Genomic DNA, 19239 nt, shown 5'->3' with positions numbered 1-19239 from the left:
GCTGACCCCATGGCAGTAGATTTGTTTCAGTTTACTGGATGACTGGGGAGTTTAAAGAAAACTACTTTGTTCCCTTTCTTATCCATCAGTGGAGGTAAGATGACGTGTGTGGCAGGTGGCCGTAGTGATGTACCATTGAGTTTTCATTTCACTGATCATCGATTGCAGCTGCACAAACTATCAGATACTTAATTTTCATCTTTATTCATGTTGTGTTGATAGTCATCCATTGCTCATGGCTGATGACCTGGTTTTTATGAGTGCTGGAGCTTTCTCAGTAATGAGGAAGTGGATGCAAAGTAATGTTGTCTTTTATGAACAGTAGAGGTTGATGAATTTAGTTGTTTTCCACCTGGCATAGCTGCCTGCTAACTGACCAGATGACTGCACTGCTGTGCTGAAAGACAGAGGACCTAGTTTCATAAGCTGTGTTTGAGTCTGCTGTGTTATCAGTTGAGGTATGCTAACCATGCAGAGAAGGGAATTCTTCATTTGGCTGATATGAGTGTGTATGTGTGCTCATTCACACAGGAATGTTTTTGTTTGTCTTACCTATGATATCCACTATGAACTGGAGAATTTAGGTTCAAATCTAACTTGGAGAGGTAACAAGCTTGATAAAGCTAAAAATGAGTATAAAGGAGTCAAACAGGCTGGACTCAGTGTCTTCAGCCACATGAACAGGAGTACGTGCAGACAGTAAAGGATTTGGTGATTCAAAGGTGTAAAGGAGGTTTGTAAATTATTGATTGTGTTGTGGTGGCTGCAGCCTCCAGTCTCTACTGATATTGATGTTCTTTAAAAAGGAGACCTATGCGCTGTACTGACTACACCTTCATTTTGCTGCTGTGGGCTCTCTCCATATTTTACTGAGATAGGGATTCGATTCTGTGTTTTATACACAGCAACAATTCCAGTGATCTCCAATTAGAAACTCCACAAACAAAAGGATTCATATTTTCTCTAGAAATATAATTAAAAATCGCTGCTGCTATAAACAGCAGCCATTGTTGCATGTTGGCATATCATTAATACTGTATAGCTGCATCTCTAAACTCGCTGTCTATATCCCAACAGAATAATGTGAATAAATGGTTGAATGGTCCACTTGTTTTTTTTTTAATGTATTTTTACTTTTATAAAAATTTTCATCAGTACTCACAGAAAGTGTTTTTTTTTTTTTACCAACCTATATCCATCAATTAAAACATTTTTTTTCCTCAGATATAACATGTTTCATTTAATACAATAAAAAATGTTATAGTGGATGCAGCATTGTTCGCTCTAAGTCAAGCCAGAGGCTTGCACATCCTTGTGAAATACAACACACGTAAACACGCACGCATTTCAATTATTTACCATCCTGTGGGTACTGAGCCAATCAACACAATTTAGTCAGACAAGGAGAGGGGAGATGTTCCCTCTCTGTCTGATTCTCTTGCTCTTCCATCCCTCCCTCACAGACCATCACCACCTCCCCCTCCATCTTATTACCCCTTTTTATCATCACCTTACATTCTTTCTCCCTCACTCGCTTCTCTCCTGCTGCTCCCATAGAGATACTGAGGAGTGCTGATACAGGGATTTCTTTATCCTGTCTCCCTCCTCTCTTTTAAAAATCTCTCCTTTGTCCAACTCCTCCTCCCCTCGCTCGCTGCCTTCTGCCTCCTCCACACCAAAGCCCCTCTTTTTGTCCGTACCCCTCCTCTCACCTCTCTTTCCTCTCCTCCAAAACCATCGATTCATTCCAGCGGTTTGACCTTTGAATGAGAGCAGGATGGATTTGATGGAGAGAGGTAGGAATGGGTTAGTTAAGGGAGGAAGTATGTAAGGATGGAGGGAGAGAAATAGACCCAGTGGAGGGGGGTGGAGCAGAGTGGTTATGAGAAACTGAGGGAAACGTGGCTAGCAGCCATCTTACCCAGGTGTTTTGTCATTTTACAGTAGGACGGGATGGAGGAAAAAAGGAAGGTGGAAATAATGGAACTGGAAGTTTAGGGAACACCAAATGTGTCCTCTCCTTTTCCTAACATTTACATTTTATTTTCACCAGCCAAGTGGTCAAAAGGGGCAAAATGATCTTCTTAATCTGTTTGTTTCCCTGTGGTTCTGGCTTTTGGTTTGGTAGTGTAGTGTGAAGAAACACACAATACCAGCCCCATCATATGTGCTGCTGAATTTTAGCATGCCATATGAATGAATATGCAATGGGGAGACAGGGGAACAGTGGTATAACGAATGTGCTCATGAACTGATTATAAGCAGAACAAACGAAGGACTTTGTAAGGATGGCTGGGTGAACATAAGTGTTTTTTGTGTCATTGTCTGTGCCCGATCATTTCTGCTGTTCATCACTCTCATTAGAAAGTGATAAGATTTGCTTGCACTGCGGCAAGTAACACGATCCATTATGTGTTGCTGCTGTGCTACCGGCTTGATTCCTGGAGATCTTTTGTTCATAGACTGTCGGAGATGTTGACCGACAAGGTTTTATTCTGGCTGTGGCCAGACTGCCTCAAGGTGAATAAACACAAAGGAGTAACAGCGATGGAGATGTAGACAGATGGAGAGAGGTGAAATGGAGGAATTGGGAAAACAGTGGTTCTTTGATTGAACTTGAATAAATCCACTGAGAAACAGAAGAATTAAGGGAACAAAGGGGAGGAGAGGAATAGAAGAGGAAATTATACAGAGAAGAACTCAGGGGAGAGAGATAAAGAGTGATAGGGGGAGTGTACCATGTGGGGTCTTGGTAGGAGGGCTGGCAGATGAGGCAATAAACGTCATAATTAGAAAAAAAATCCTCAGTGACTGGAGGGCGAGGGAAAAATGCAGCATATCTTTTACTGATTCTTTCGCATTTGTTCTTTTTCATTGCATTCCCTCTCACCCTCTCTCTCTCTCTCTCTCTGCATACACACATATATATATATACATATATATATCTGTATCACTGCCAACACTCACATTGTGGGGACCAAACGCTGGGCGCCACAATGTAAAATTAATTTTAGTGTGACGACTTTAAGGTCGTGGTTAGGGTTACGGTTGGGGTATGTCTCCAGGAAAGGTGTGTAAGTCACTGTGACGTCCCATGAAAAATGAAAACAAGCGTGTGTGTGTGTGCGTGTGCGTGTGTGTGTGTATGGATGAATTACTCCATTGAGCATGATAAGGTCACTCTGACTACCTGGGCATATATGCACATATAAAGTGACATTTTAATGCTCTCTCTCCATCTTGTTTCATCTTCTCTCTTGCTGTCACTCTCTTTTGCTTTAATACGGTTTTTAATTTAATTTATAGCTGAATAATAAACACTCCTGCCTCTCTCTCTCTCTGTTTTGGGTATATAACTTTTAAATGCCATTTCTCTCTCTCTCTGTTTAAGGAAACTGTTCCCTGTTATTTCTGACTTTCAGGAAGTGCTGCCTATTGTTTGGAGCAAGTTACTTGGATGTGGGGCAAGAGTAGCCAAAGACTTCTCAGTGTGTATATGTGAGTGTGTGGTGTATGCATACACACTAGACTCATGTCCAGGTTAGTCTGCAATGTATTGATGTGCATGTCTGCATTTGACTTCTGTGTTCCTTCCTGCATGTGTGCAAAGTTTTCAGTACTTTATGCACATGAAAGTGAGACATCTTTAGGCATAGCAGGGCAGAGCAAAGCAGGAGATAGATTCAGGGTTAATGGAAGGTCAGTTACGCTGTAAGTTATTGTGACAATTTGAGGGCAAAACCAGGGCATTTATATTTAGGACCTAGAGAACTCTGGATATGCAGCTGTTTTTGCTTGGTTTTCATTCTCTTTACTGACAAGTTTTAGCTACACACGTCATAGACTACAGTGTTATTTTCAGGCTAGGTTAGCCTACCCATTAGAACATTAGTCTAATTCAAAAGGTTAAAAAGTGTCTTCAGGTGTCAGAAATAGTAGTTAAAGATAGAGCCACATTGGTATGGGACACACTGCAGCTAACAATTATTAAAATGTTTCATGAATTGATTAAAGCTACAATCTGGGAGTTGTAGAGGTCAAGCTAACGAATGAGTTCCCGGTGTCCTAATACTTTTCCATTCATGTCTTTACAAATGTTATGAGCAAGGTTTTTGCAGAAGAGAATATTGCTCCCCATGATACCGAGGAAGATTCTGTCCTCATTGCCAGCTGAAGAGAAATTTAACTCTTTGGTTTATCAGTTTGATATGACTGTTCCAAACAGCACAGGATCAGTCTTTCACTGGCTAGTCCCTTTTCACTCCATTTTGACATTTGTGCAGCATGCAGCTCATGACATCAGGGTTATTTCCCAAAGGTCCATCTCAGGGCAACAGCACACAATGAAAGTTGTTTGTTGTCTATAGGGACAAAAGTGCTGTTAAATGGGTCAGAGAATCAAAGCAGCCTGAGGTTGAACTTACCTTTATCTGGGCCAAAGTGACTGATTCAAATAAAGCTGGTCTTTGAAGAACAGAGAGGGGAAGCAACCACAGACCATGCCCACCAGACACCAGAGACAGAGCGATGTGTGCTTTAGAGATGACAGTCAGATAAAGAAAAGTTAGTGGAGTTTTGGAGTTTGAGGGCTTGAAAAACTAGGAAAGCTGAACCACTGTGGAAAAGCGAGCATGATAAATGATGACAGACATCCTTTCTGTCAGTAACTGAGTATAATGTGGAACAATTACAAAACATTAAAGCAGAGATCCAGTACAAAGATGCAAACAACCAGGACATGGAAGCTGTGTGACGATGGAATAAAAGACACTGAGAGTGAAGGAGAGAGATAACATAAGGCAGACAATGAAGGCATTATCATACAGAATATAGGCGACTGGAAAACCAGAGTAAAACATAAGAAAAAGGGTCAGGAGACAGTGGGAAAACAGAAAGAAAGAGGGTGGGACAAAAGGAATTTTGCTGGCAGTGTTTCTGGGTCAACAGGAGACTGGTTTATTGAAACACACACACAAAGTTGGGTGTTTGTACTTGTTGATATGATAGGAACATTCAACATTACAGGACACATGCTGCAGTGTACAGGAGAGCACAAAGTCCTGTGGGGAAGTCAGTGTCTTACACACAAACACAGGCAGAGGGAGGGAAAGAGAACAGTTCTAGGGCAAACCAAGGAATAATATATCACTGCTACTCCCTTTATATCAAACAAAGCCCACAGATGTCTATTGCTGCAACACTGAATACCTCAGTAACTACCAGAGGTTTATTTTTTGATAGTAATTTGGAGTTGCAGTGAAAGCCTTACTAAATATGATATATTAGATATATTGCTTTGCTATGATGCCTTCAACAAACAACAAAAATAGTGAGGAGAAGTTAAATTTCGATAGCTTAAGATGGGCAGACCCTGAGAGATGTTAATAGTATTTAGTTTTTCATACTGGATAAAAAATGTCCAAGTTTAAAACAATGCAGTTCAACAAAATGGCCATAAGGTTAAATCAATAACCCCCCAAAAATGGAGATGCTTTAGGCTTTTAGCTGAATGTACCTGGGCAGTTTGTTGCCTCCAGCCTGCAGTAATTCATGTTGCAGCTGGGAAACAGGGTGGGATATGTACGGCGAAGAATGATAAGGAATGGCTTGTGGTGTGTTTGTGTGTAAACCCTCTAGTGGCTGTGTCTGCACAGCCAAGCCTCTCATCATGTCTCACCATCTAATCTATTTAATTTAATCTATTAATTTGGAATTGTACGAGCTCAGAGGAAGAACAGAACCAACAATGCTTTTTAGACACAGATGATTAGCATTGTGTTGCCTCTGTGCCATATTACCTCCCCTTACTACCAATATTTATGTCTCATTTTTCAACAGTTGAGCATCTTTTAGGGGGCTCTGAGGGGGTGCAGAGGTAATTTCATGCCTCAGTAGCATTAACATGAGCCTGCCTGAGGTTCCCCGTGTACAGAAGAGCTGAGAACTGTCCAAGTCACTGGTAGAGAGACTGGGTGGTGACTGGGGAGCAGTAATACTGTAAAAACCACAGAGGCAAGCGAAAGACGAGAGGATTAGGTAAGATAGAGAAGAAGGGAGGGAGAATGGGTCTAGAGAGGAGGGACATATGTAGACACCATCAGGGATAGAAACCCTGCTGTAGGGAGGAGAGCCAGCTGTAGAACAACACAACAGCACTTTCTCATATGGCCATTTACTGTCTGAATGCAGTTATAGAAAACATAGATAGGAAGGCTTTGATAACATAAATGATCATTGATGATAAGAACAGAAGTATATGAAGTGTTTTTACAGCTGAGGGGTAATGACCGAAAACGAGAATATGTGTGCTAGCAGTCATAAACTGGTCTTCTCACCTGAGTGCCATTGAAAGCTGTTGTAAAACGCCCAGTAAAGGCTCACATTTGACTGTGGGACATTTTATTTGAGTGCTAATTCATTAGCATAAAATCACACCTAACAGCTTCCATTGCTCAGGTCAGGTGTGAACCTCATCTCTGCTTGGGAACTGCTGGTAGGTTGCCCTTCACACACCTTTAAGTTTTATTAAACAGTTTTGAAAAGGTTTCAAAACAAAAAAGGAGGATTTCTCCACCTACACAGAGTTCAGTGGGTCATCACTAAGAGTAAAGATGCACCATATTCAGATTTTATCTGTTAATTCCCTTTAGTGTTTCAGCTTGAGCTTGTTTATTATCACAATTACGGATACAAGCACCGACTAGTATTGCTCACATGTTGGAAAATGTCACACATAATTGTTCCTCTATTTTCCCTGCAGCATGTGGATCATTAAAGTTGTCCCTAGTTTCTTGACTGTCCCCTTTCCTCAGCTCTGTAAATATCAAAAAGTAGAAATGTGCTCCTTTCAGTCATAGGTAAAGTTTAGAGAATTGTTTTGAATAAATCTGTATTGTCTATTAAAAAGGCAAGCTATTGCATATATTAATGTATTTGTAATATTACAGTATACAGTAATGAACATGCATCTTCCTATTAGAGTACTTGTCTGGCACTGGTAAGTGTATATATACATTTGATTATGTGAACAGGAATAGGGTGGCCATGGTACCTTAACCAAATTCCTGTAAAAAAAAAACAGCTCAGCATTTTGCATCTGACTGTATCAGTCTATGATATTTCTCAATGATCTGTCTGTATATAATAACCATAGGTCATTAAGTGGAGAAGGACAGAAGTCGAACTGTAGAGTAGGTACACTCCGGGATTAATGGGAAGCTTTATCCAGTTTATCTGTATGTCAACACAGGGAAGGAGAAAAGGAGTAGATGGGATGAAAACCAAGCAGGTGGATGGACACCTCTGTGGTTGATGCACAACAACACTATATACAAAGAAAGAAAGAAAAGAGCAGATGGTGCTTGGAGGCTTGATGCTGTCTCTCTTTCTCTAACAGACTTAAAAGCTTAACAGCCTTTAAAAGCTGACTGGAGTGTAGATTATGTCACCTGTGGGGGATGAACTGGGGTTTGCTGAAAAGGTTCCCCTCTGGTCTTTGTAGGAACCATTGTGTCTGCAGATGACACACACACACACACACACACACACACACACAAATGGGGGGCTTCACTCTGACCATGAACCGTGTATGCATCCTACTGTATGTGTGCAGGAAAATACTAGTGTCATGATCTATTGTGGCTGAATATGCTACAGATCTAATTTTTATCTCTTGAGATTTTATCATGTGTTTTTCTCCCCTTTGTGTAGATGTGAGTATATGTGTATGTTTTCAGCCACATTTTAAAATTAATATGAAAGTGTGTGTGTGTGTGTGTGTATGTGTGTGTGAGGGTGAATGTCTGTCACCTCAGACAGGAAGCTCTCAGCTCTTGAACTATACATAATTTATGCATCTCCATGTCAATGGTAATCTGCTCAACTGGCCATTATACTGCTTCTATACCCAAGCTTTGTTTTCTGAGAGCTGCTGCAGTACCAATAAGAATCTGCTTACCAAGACACTTGGATAGAATTCAGCCACTGTTATTACTAACATTAGTGTGTTTCTTATTATGTTTCTTATAATGTCTATAGACCGCTTACAGCATGCTGTGAAAGGAATATATTTATCCTAACTACACAGGATAATACTAAGAAAGTTATGAAGTTAAGGCATGATAGCAGCTCTGTGAGGGAGACTGTGGCAGCGCTTTGTCACAAATCCAAGTATTATATAGCCTTTGACTGTCTTGTCAGTCCACCCAGTAGTTTGATACTTCAGGCTGGACAAAAATGGAAGACACAGTCGCTTCATTTCTAAAAAGCATAAAAAAAAGGAAAGTAGTGAGATTGTTCTGAATGCAAGTTTAGTTTTGTTTTGTACAGCAATGAATTTACTCTAGCTTCATTTCACTGAGACGCTTAAGAAGTTTTCCAGCAATGTACCAATGAAACCTCCCTGGATAATTGTTAATCAGCTCAGCAGACCATGCAACAGCTTCAGTCTCTCTGTGTCTCACTACCAGTTTCTTACTGTCAAGCAGATAAACAGAGCTGGCTGGAAGCAGCTGAGCTTACCGAGAGCCAAATCAATAAAGACATGTACATTTCTTGAAAGGATAGAGCACCTTTGAATGCAAAAGCTTTACATTGTGCCATAGACGAAAAGGCTACGCTTTTTAAAGAGCAAAACCTGATCATCAGTTCACCTTTTTAAGTCAGTTCCTTTTTAAATTCTGGTGGTTTTGTGTAATAAAGTCTCCAAAGATCAGACTTGTAGAAAATCATCCATATTGAGAGTTTAGCAGGTCATGTTTGTGGTGGTCTAACTTTAAGTTCCTCATTAAAGCACCTTATATGTGCATGATAGATGAAGTGGCCTAAATATAGTCATTGATTCGTATTCCTTTGCACTGCTGACAGCTGTAAATACATTACAGGTTTAAGGTAAGCTGTGTTCATGAGCAGTGCACTGAATCCTAATGCTTTGTCTCTGTCCAGTCTAATCTCGTTGTAGAGGTTTGAAAAGCCAGTTGGGACCCCAACTCCCGGGTGTATGAAACACCTCCTTAAACTACCTGAGAACTAAACTGCAAAACATATTAAATATAAACTAGGTTTGTCTTTTGATGTGAGTGCTTTCACTCGAACATAGCTGGAGGCCAAAGAGTCTGCAAAGGTTCAAATGGGCTCAATATTTTTTTTTTTTTTCACTGCAAAAATATTTTAACAGTCTGTTATAGTGAGGTCAAGTCTTTGTCTGTCATAAGTAATAATACTTTTAGCTTAGTTTGTGGCTGTATCATTTTAATTAATTTATTTTATTTTTATTGAGACAACACCACAGAGAAACAATGGCATTTGTGTTCTGACATTTTATTACCTATCAGTGAACCATAGCTAATATTGATTGATTGATTGATTGATTGATTGGTTGACTTCTTAGTTTAGCTCTGAATTGTCACATGACTGGCTTGACTGACCCTGTTGGTGTAAATTGCCAGTGGATGAGAGGTTTACATATGAGCGATGGATGATGGATGTGGAGGTTTACTCCAGATAGATGATGAATGTGAGTTCTTCTATGTATTGATGTGTGATGCAGTGGCAGCGCTCGGCTCCACAAAACCACAGCATGGAGATTAATGTGGGCTGCAGCAGCAGGTCATTTGTAAACCATGCACAGGCCCAAAAAACTGTGTTCCTCTTTTCCTCTTTTCTATTCCCAGTATTTATCCTTTCCTCCAACCTTGCCTTCCGTCTTCTTCCTGTTTTTCTCCTTTCTTCTCATCTGTCTTTTCCTCTCTTCCGTCTTTACCTTGCATTTGTTTTTACTCATCCTCCGGTCTCCATCTTTCCATCTCCCTGGCTCCAGAGTGAGGCTGTGTGACATCATCACTGCGCGGCCGCCTCTTCTTGTGATGTGGAAGTGGAGACGTGGAAAGTGAAAAGCTGGCACATCCCGCTGATGCTAGTCTGGCTGCACTGCGGTTACTATGGCTACATTTGCCAGTGTGATGTTTGTTGCTATGGTTACCTTGGTGTGATGTTCCACAGCAGCTGTAAGCCCGTCGGGGAAGGAAAACTCAAGCGCTGCACTGTTTATTATAGTAATGCACACATTGAGATTGATTTTTCTCACTTACACATTGATTGGACAAAATGAAAAACAAATTGAAAACTGATGGACAATCTAAATGTGGCTATAATGATTTATAGCTTTTGTTAGCTTCAAGTTCAACTACATGAAATTTAACAAGCAACTTAACACAAGCAAGTTCATGTTCATTTTAAATTCAGAGTGCTAGTTTTAGTTCTTTAAAGGGAGAGTCCTGGTTGACCCTTGAGACCACTCATGTTCAAGATTTTTTTTTTTTAGGTTTTGGCCCCATCATATAGTAAAAAAGGCCATGGGACACAGTCTGAAGCTGAGTACTAGATCCCGGTTTGTCATAGCGTCAGTGTGAATGTTGAACCTAGGAAAAGTGTTCAGTGTAGCTGTGATGGAGTAATTGTTGGATGGTTAAACAGGCTCTGAGGTGCTATCACTATTAATGTGCTTCATTATACTATTATTACTTAACTATTTTTCTTGCCCCACAGTTCTCGCTTAGTTATTTCATGTTCCCAGGAGCAAACGATAAAGAAACTGCACGCCAGTGATAATAAAATAATCTCCTACTATGTCTCTTCATGGTATTTCAATGTCACTGTTTCACAGTTGTAAGCCTACGATGTGTAATTTACAGTTCAGTTCTTCCATTGTGCTGTGCTCATTAAGACGGTTCAGGGCTCTGTTGTGTTTTGACAGGATGGTAAAGTGCATTCCTTCTCTCCCATTCTCTTCTTTCTCTCCTTCATTATTTCCTTTGACTCTACATTCATTTTTACTTTTCCTTCTTTTTGCTGCCTTTCTGCCACCGATATCACACTTTGATAACTCCATTGAGAATAATGATTTTATTCATATCCACAGGTTTTTTTCAGTCATACAGGGCTGGTTCCATATTTTGTTGTGTCCAGAGGTTTTGATCCAATTTGTTGCAAAATGTAAATCTCAAGTGATTCTCTAATGAGCAACAAGGGAACATTTCAGCTTGATTCTCTTACAACAAATGCTCCATTCTGGAAAACTCATGAGCAGTTTCTTGGTAAACCTGCATAAAAGTATTAACCAACATACAAAAATCTAACTAAAGTTCATAAAGTTGTAAAGTTCCTGGCCTAGATACATTTTAATATGCCAAATATGCCAATGATCCTTTTAACTAGGAAACATTTTCAGGATAATTATCTTAGGATACAAAAATAAGGTCAATTTAACATAAAGGTGTTCAGAAAGCAAATAAATCACTTCTGGTGTGTTTGTATGTTACTATCTATACCCATATCTACTCTGTATAGATCAGTAGTATCTATATACCTAATCTCTATCTCCTCTTTCTCTCTGTGTTATGTAACTGGGATGGATTGGCAAAAACAAATACACATTGTCTCCCTGTGCTCTGATCGCCAGGTTATATAATAGATGCTAAGCGGCTGTAATGAGTTTTTCAGGTTTGATCAAGATCCTTTTAGGTTTCAGATGGACATGGCAGCAATTCTTCAGACTGTGAACTAATTACTAACTAATTTCTAGGCTTCTTTTGAAAGCTGTCTGTCTCAGTACCAAGAGAATTCAGTTGAAGTAACTTCATTTAAAATGTATGTTTTAAAAAGCATATCACTGCTGAGAAGTGCTGCAGGACTCAGTTAACTAAATCACTTATGACTTTGTCAGGTTGACATCTTCATCTTACAGAATAATATTGATGGCCTTTAGTTTTCACAGACTGTAAAACTAATCCAGACAGTTCATCAAGGCACAAAATTATTAGACTTCAAGCTGATTGTTTTTGCTTTTTTTTGTTTGTTTTGTTTTTAGATTTATATTTTTATTTTTTATTGGACTTTCACAGGATAAAATGCAGTTTTCCTTTAGTAACATAATTGTTCAGAAGAATTGTTCAGACCATGTCATATGATTGAAAGCTACGGAAAAAGCCACTATATGAACCTTGAATTGAGATAAAGGTGGATAAATTTACAGATTGCTTGATGCAGTGTAATTACACTCATCTGTCTTCTCATCTGACAACATGGCATGTTTGGGAATTTTAACATTCCCAGTGTTATATTATTTTACATCATTCATTTGTACTTCAATACTTTTCAAAGAATCATCATTACTGTTTCCTTTCCGGTGTTGTTGTAAGAGTTGTAGTAATTCACTTGTAGTTCGACAGTGAGTCCTACCCTGTGCATCAACCAGTGCAGAAACAATCACTGGCTAGTTAATGGGCCCGAATGGAAGCTGCAGGGGCTTGTGAAACCCAAGCAGAGAATCACACTGTGACTAGTTGTACAGATAGAAATAGAGGGATTATTATGTGATGGCCCTGGTGGGTCATGCTGGAGGGACTGCAGCTCCCTGAAGAGAAAAGTGTCCTTGTGTTGTGGAAGAGATGAGAGATAAGAGCTCAAGACAAGAAAGAGGGAAAAAAAGAACAAATTTCTGTGACTCTTTCTGTATGACCTGATATGACAGAGAGTCATTGAGTTATATACAGGATGCACTTTAACAGTCCAGTCTAGTACGTGATTAGTGCAGGATCAGACCTGCAATGAAATTCCTGGTGCTTGTATTTCCATCTTGATCTGTGTTCCAGCACATTTGGCTCAGCTCTGTGATATAGAGAAAACTGGGCAGTTTGAAATTGGGAAAAACTGGTGAAAACAGTCTCTTTCAAGACATTGTAATGTGTGTTTGGGTTTTAATTGGATTGAGTTGAGGTTAGTAACAGGTTGTAAATGTTTTCTTCAGTCATTAAAATATGACAACATTAATTTTTAAACCTCAGCATTATTTTTTAAACCTGATTGGTCATCTACTTGATGATGTGCTTTCATGTCATTGATTTCTTTAACCTCATGCCAGTATTTGAACTGCATTGAAACAAAATGGGAAAGTAGGAAAAGCCAAATGAAAATGTAGATTGAAAATACAGCGAGACAACAGATGCCCAGAGAAAAGGGAGAGCGAGTGAAGATCGGGGATTAGAAGAAAGGGCATTAAGGACAAGTGACAAACATGCCAACAGAGTGAACACAAAGTGCACCAGTACAAAGAGAGAGATGAGATGAGGTGGGGATGGGTGTGGAAAGACAAATAGGTGGAGAGGAAAATGAAATATGATGGAAATATATCGGCTGGGCTGTGAGAAGGGAGTGTGTGAGGTGTGGTAGATGTGCAGTCAAGTGGATGACTGTAATTCTACAGTAAGAGATTGATCTCTTGTCCTTTAGGATGAAGGCAGAGGACACCACTGGACAATTGTAGAGAACAGGTTCCTCTGAAGACCGTGGCCATGTAGGTGTCTACTGACAGTTAAAGGGACTTTTTTCATTTAGGCACTTTTCTGTAGGTGTTGCTGTCTCATTCAGAGCAGTTAACACGTAAACAAGTGCTTCTTTGGTTTCACGCACAAGGCCAAAGTACAGGTACTGTACTTTGGAGGTTGTTATCACGCTTATAACTTTGAAATGTCAGACTTAAACTTGAAGGAATCATGAGTTTAGTTCTCGTCATGGCCAGAATAATTTCCCTTACAGCAAAGCGTCCTGTCTTTGAGTGAGATTGTGGTAAAAAGAAAAATGTAGTCATTTCTTGCTGACTATCTGAATGTTCATAAAAAGTCCAAACAGGACAACATGACTTTGTTTTTGTTTTGTAGTTGATGAGAACAGTGATCACGCAGGGCAAATTCATGACCATGATAAAGTAATAAAAAACAAAATAGCAAAGATTTCTCCAAGAACTTGTGTCGTCATGCATTTTCAAATCTGCAGCTATCAGCTGCCTGGAGTATGAAAAGTCTAATAAAATGAGCTAATAGTGTACGAGTAGCCCCAGTGACTAAAATATGCAAACCAGTGGTTTTATAGGGATAAAATACAGACTCGCTTTACATCTATATTAGCGTTACACTGTTTGCCTGCAGTCAGGCAAACACAAGCTTATTGGATGCACTTTGCTGACACCACCTTTCAGGGCTTGTTGGCCTAATGTTGGCCCAACTTCAGAACATCTCCCCTTTATGGATTCACCTGCTTTGCCTCAATGTTGTGTGTGTGTTGTGTTGTGTGTTGTGTGCAGTGTCGTAGCTGTTAGGACAAAAAGGAAATGCAATTATAACATTACTGAAGCACACAAGGCCAGACCATCACTGGTTAAATGGCCACTGTCAACACCGTTACAGGTCGTTAACCTGTACATACTCTGGGCCTGCTGCAGAGAAGCACTTTCACTTTCTAATAGGTTGTTACTGCATGAGAGTTTAAGGAGACAGCTGTGTTTACACACTGCTATTAATATGTTTCCCTCAGATACCTGCTGTACAATTGATGAGCCACCAACCTGCCCATTATCTCAGACTGATTATGAATGTCCTGATCCTGACCTACTTCTGGATGTTCCCTTAACTAGACTTTCCCATAATTAGCACAAACATTGCCCATGGCAGCAGTGCAAGCCTGGACTTACAGGAAACTGTATGTGATCATGATTAGAAAAAACTATTAAAGCAGCCACGTAGTTAATTACTGTCACTGCAGCAGCAAATGCCTGCCAGGAAAATATTCTATACAGTCTGAACAACTTTAATCTTCACATTTCTGCTTTTACATGCAGTTTTTTACAGACAGTCATCAGACATCCATCCATGGTTCGAATAAATTGTGTAAACTTTAAATTTTCCCGTTGTGTGCCAATGAATTAGCAGATAAAATGCCAGCGTGGTGTAAATATAAAGAAGGTGAGCTATGTGACTAATCAGTGCAAGAGTGTTCCTGGTTTGTTTGCATTTCAGCTCCAGTAATTCAAACCCAGATACTTTATGAAAACGTGTGTATGAATTTTGTAGGGCTCTCTGGTGAGATCAGGCCTTAAGGGTGAAGTGCAGTTTCTCTATAGTAAGAATTTCATACGGTGGTGGTGCATTCACCAAAAGCTGCTGAGATTCTCCATCTCTACTCACCTATAAAAAACATCTGATAATGACACTCTATCAGTGGCTACTAATAATGAAGCGCTCTAAACTTTCTATAGGATAATTCTGATAATTCTCAAATGGTGTATATTTGAGCCATTCGAGGTTATTGTACAGAATAGGATGTCAGAATGATTGTTGGCTGTTATCTAGGGGTTACTCTGAGCACTCTGGTGGTTCCTCCCGCCCTTCTCAAAGGGTTAAGTAAAGCAAGTTCATGTTGCTCTGTTAAACTAAGGTCAAAACTTAATGGCTATCTCATAGTTGGTCCAAGCACCGATTTGATCGGGGCAGTGGAGCAGAGCGAATTGGTCTAGTGTGTGTGTGTGTGCGCGCGTGTGCGCGTGTGTGCGCGTGTGCGCGTGTGTGTGTGTGTGTTCGTGTTCCTTTCGAACGTCTGAATCTCTGCCAGAGACTTCGCCAGTGTAATTTATTGACAGCTAGACAGAGAAACACTGGCCCTTAAATATAACAAGTCCAATGGAGACAGAAGACTATCAGTGATAGAGGATTAAATGTGTGTGTGTTGTTTTTTATCACTTCCTTATTGTAAACATTATGCAACATGACTGCATGTACTTGTTTGCTTTTTTAACTTTAACTTTATTCATAAATTAATAATCAACAATGTTCATATTATAAAGAGACATCAGATGCTTTAAAACAGGATATTATAAAATTATCGACACTGATATTTAATCTTTTTAATGTTATAAGTAAACAGATTCACAGATTCCCACCTGTTGAATTCAGTCAATTTGATTAACTACTGCGACTGTGCACTTAATTTTCCTTTTTTCCCTTTAATCTTACCATCTTTCCTTCCCTGCCCTTTTCATCTCACCTCTCCCCTCCTCTGCTTGTTATTTATGCACCTCTAAACTTTATTGTCCCTTGGGAAAAATCAGCCTCACAGACAGAAACAGCTTTACAATAAAAGAGCAACAGCACCACATGATGACCTTCTTGTTCATTAGACTTGTTTATCTGCAATCAGGGATGTTGTCTGTTCTCAGCATCTCCCACTTCCACATAATAACTTCACCCGGGCAGCAGGTCGATAAACTGGCCTGTTAGAGGCACATTAACCTCGTCCCATAACTCAGTGCTAATATATGAACACATCTGTGCTCGTGTTCATTTGTGTGTGTTTGGTTGCCTGCATTTGCATCTGCGTGTGTCACATAATGAGGCCGTAGCAGCCTGTAACTGGGTGTAATCAGGACACACTGTGCCATGTGGACATTTGTTTTGCTTAGTTTTCACTCCTATTTTTGATGTAATTATCCACACTACAGCAAATATAATCACTGATTCATACACGGACACTTAAGGCTTTGGACCTGTGATTCTGTGTGTTGCGGTACTCATGAGTTACTCTGTTTGAAGTCAGAGAAGTAAACTGAAGTCAACAAGCAGGATAAGGAGAGTCATTCCTGCGAAAAATAAATAAATTAATAAGTAAATAAGAAGAAGTGAACGCAGGCTCTGCTCAGCCTAAACAGAAAGAGCAGAATATAAAGAGAAAAAGCAAAATACAGACATTAATGATCTAAATGCTGAAAACTAATCATAGCAGCAGTAGAAAAGGCCCTGTCAAAATATTGTGTACATACATATGGCTAATGATGTGCAATGTAATAGTGCTACCAAAAGTAATAAATGTATGCAGCACTAGGGGGAAGGTAGAAACAGATGTGACTTAACAAAAACACAGCAACACCACCTACACATTAATTACGGTCCCCTGCAAACATTAATGTAAGAGGAGACGGCATCTTCTCACGCCTCTGATATTATTTGTTGCAGCTTGTATTTAGAGGAACAAACATTTATTGTATGGCAGTCTGTTACATTTAACTCCAAATCTGCTTTAATTTCTTAGAGCTCATTGTGTTTATCTATTATTTTATTTTATTAAAATTTTATTAATATTTTCATGTTATATAATTCAAATCGTTGACGTTTAGTTTACTGTAAATATTACGGTAATAATAAGTTACAGAAAGCTTAAGAGGTGCTAGTATGTTTTTTTGTTTGTGCTTACTGGTTTATCTTCTTTCTAGGCCTAATTCTTAAACAAAGTGACAAAGCTTCTGGCTGTGTCTTCATATTGATCGTACAACCATGAGTATTATTGATTCTCTTAACTCTTGACAAAAAACCAAATATGCGAAACTGTTCCTTTAAAAATAAGTTAAACCAGCTGAAAACGTTAAGCTTGGAGTCATCGTTCTATTTGGGAAACATACTAATGTTTCAAACGCATGGCAGAAATGATTGACTTATATTGGGTATCTTCGTGCCTGTGTTTGATCATTGTCACCTAAAGGTCACCAGATCCCTGACATATCCATCATAGCCAGGCTTTGTTCTGCTGTCAGAGAGATCAAACAGGCTGTTATTATTCAAATCACAAAGGGCTCAGTCCGCTTTTATGAAACTCAGTGTTTCCTCTGCGATTCTGCTGTGGCACTGGGAGTGATATACTGTATGAAGGACCCACTGTTAACTTTAAAGGATTATTAATATTAGTCATTTTAATACTTAAAATAATGAAATGCTCTCATACACACGTTACATCACACGTTAAATCATAGTAATCGCAGTAAATAATTGTCTCCATTATTTATCCAACACGTTTTCACACAAGTGTTGCATGTCATAGCATCGTACCATCAAACTCTGTGTGTGTGTGTGTGTGTGTGTAGCCATATATGACAAGATATCCAGACTAATTAAAGAAATGAGGCACATTTATCAAGAAGCCACCAGCCATGTGGAGGTCATATGGATTTGTGTGCATATGTGTGCGTTTGTGTGTGTGCACATGTATATGTATGAGCTTCTGTGCAGAAAGGTTTGGGGGTTTTGCATAAATAATAAACTCCACTTTAATTCAGCTGTGGTTAAAGTCCTTGAGGTTTTGCCATAAAAACAAAGTTTACTTTTACATAATAATCCTATTGTTGCCAAAAGTGTCAAAATAGGTTATAGTTTAAAAGCAGTTTTATGACCTTTACCCTTAAATAAAATTATCAAGACAAATAAATCTGACTTTCTGACTGAAGCTAATATTGGCGATCATTTATTTTAACGTTTATTTTCTGTTTAGGCTGGTAGGAACACACTTCCTTTGTAAAATGTAAACTGCACAGTGAGAGCAGAGATGTGTTATTGCAGATGATGCTCCCTATTTATAGGCTATAACTGGGTGCTGTGTTGTGGTTTGCTGGGACACCGTCTGTCACACTCACCAGATGGAGACTGTGAAGAAGCCTGTGATGTGTGTGTCTCTGTGTTCTCATTCACATATGGTTTCTCTCTGTGAATCTGTGGTAACAGTTGCTGGCAGCTCAGGTGCCTGCATGTGAGAAAAGAGGAAGGGAGGGCAGGGTAAAGTTTAACCCTTGTTTAATGTGGCAGGACGGTGAGTGAACACATTAGCATTAAGAGCCGTTCAAATCAAAACATTGTTCATAGCAAAATTAAACATACAGGTAATTATCTGAATCAGTTTGCACTGAAAACAGGTGAAGCAGCTTTAATTACAGCTCACAGTCACAACAGTTAAAGCAGTTCAGAACGTATCGCTACATAGGTAACCAACCATTCAGCTGGTATACTAAATAAAAGTAAAAATAGAAATAGTATGATTTTAATAATAATATATTTTAATAATAGTATACTCAAGCAGGTGCATATTAACTTAAGATCTACAAGAAGCATAGTTTTATGACCAACAGCTGGAAATGATAAATGCATCCAGAACTTCAACATGTTAACTTGTTTTAGTCACACGCTGACGCTTTTTCCTCCTCCGTCTGTCCAAAAAAAAACAAAGCTACATGGTTGGAAAGTCTAAAAACTGCAGCGAATTTTTGTTATTTTTTTTATTTAAGACCTCAACAGCGTGACAAGACCTCTGTAAAGGCACTATATCTATATTTGTATTCATTATTAGACATTTAGATTGCAAACACCCTCAGCAGTATCCTAACAACCACCAAGAGATGGTGGTTGTAACAAGTGTTACTGTTTTTTGTTATTTCCCTTCTGCCATTATTGTTGTTTAGCTCCAGGAATTAGCAAACAATTATTATTAAACCTATAAATTTCCTGCTCAATGTGCTTTGTTTTCATCATGTTCTCGGGGTCTGGATTTATCTCGGAGCCACTGTTTTTACTGCCCAGCATCATCAAGTCACAG

The 19239-nt window shown here is 39.2% G+C and overlaps 1 protein-coding gene across 2 annotated transcripts in view; it reads left to right on the top strand.

Moving 5' to 3' along the window:
• mtcl2 (microtubule crosslinking factor 2) overlaps positions 1 to 19239 on the top strand; it is a 71089-nt gene that overhangs the window by 14901 nt on the left and 36949 nt on the right. The gene's annotated exons all lie outside the window — the stretch shown is intronic.

Source organism: Mastacembelus armatus, chromosome 7 (assembly GCF_900324485.2).
Source record: "Mastacembelus armatus chromosome 7, fMasArm1.2, whole genome shotgun sequence".
Classification (NCBI taxonomy): Eukaryota; Metazoa; Chordata; class Actinopteri; order Synbranchiformes; family Mastacembelidae; genus Mastacembelus; species Mastacembelus armatus.
Note: the sequence above shows the minus strand (reverse complement) of the source record. Positions and strands in the feature narration are given on the sequence as shown.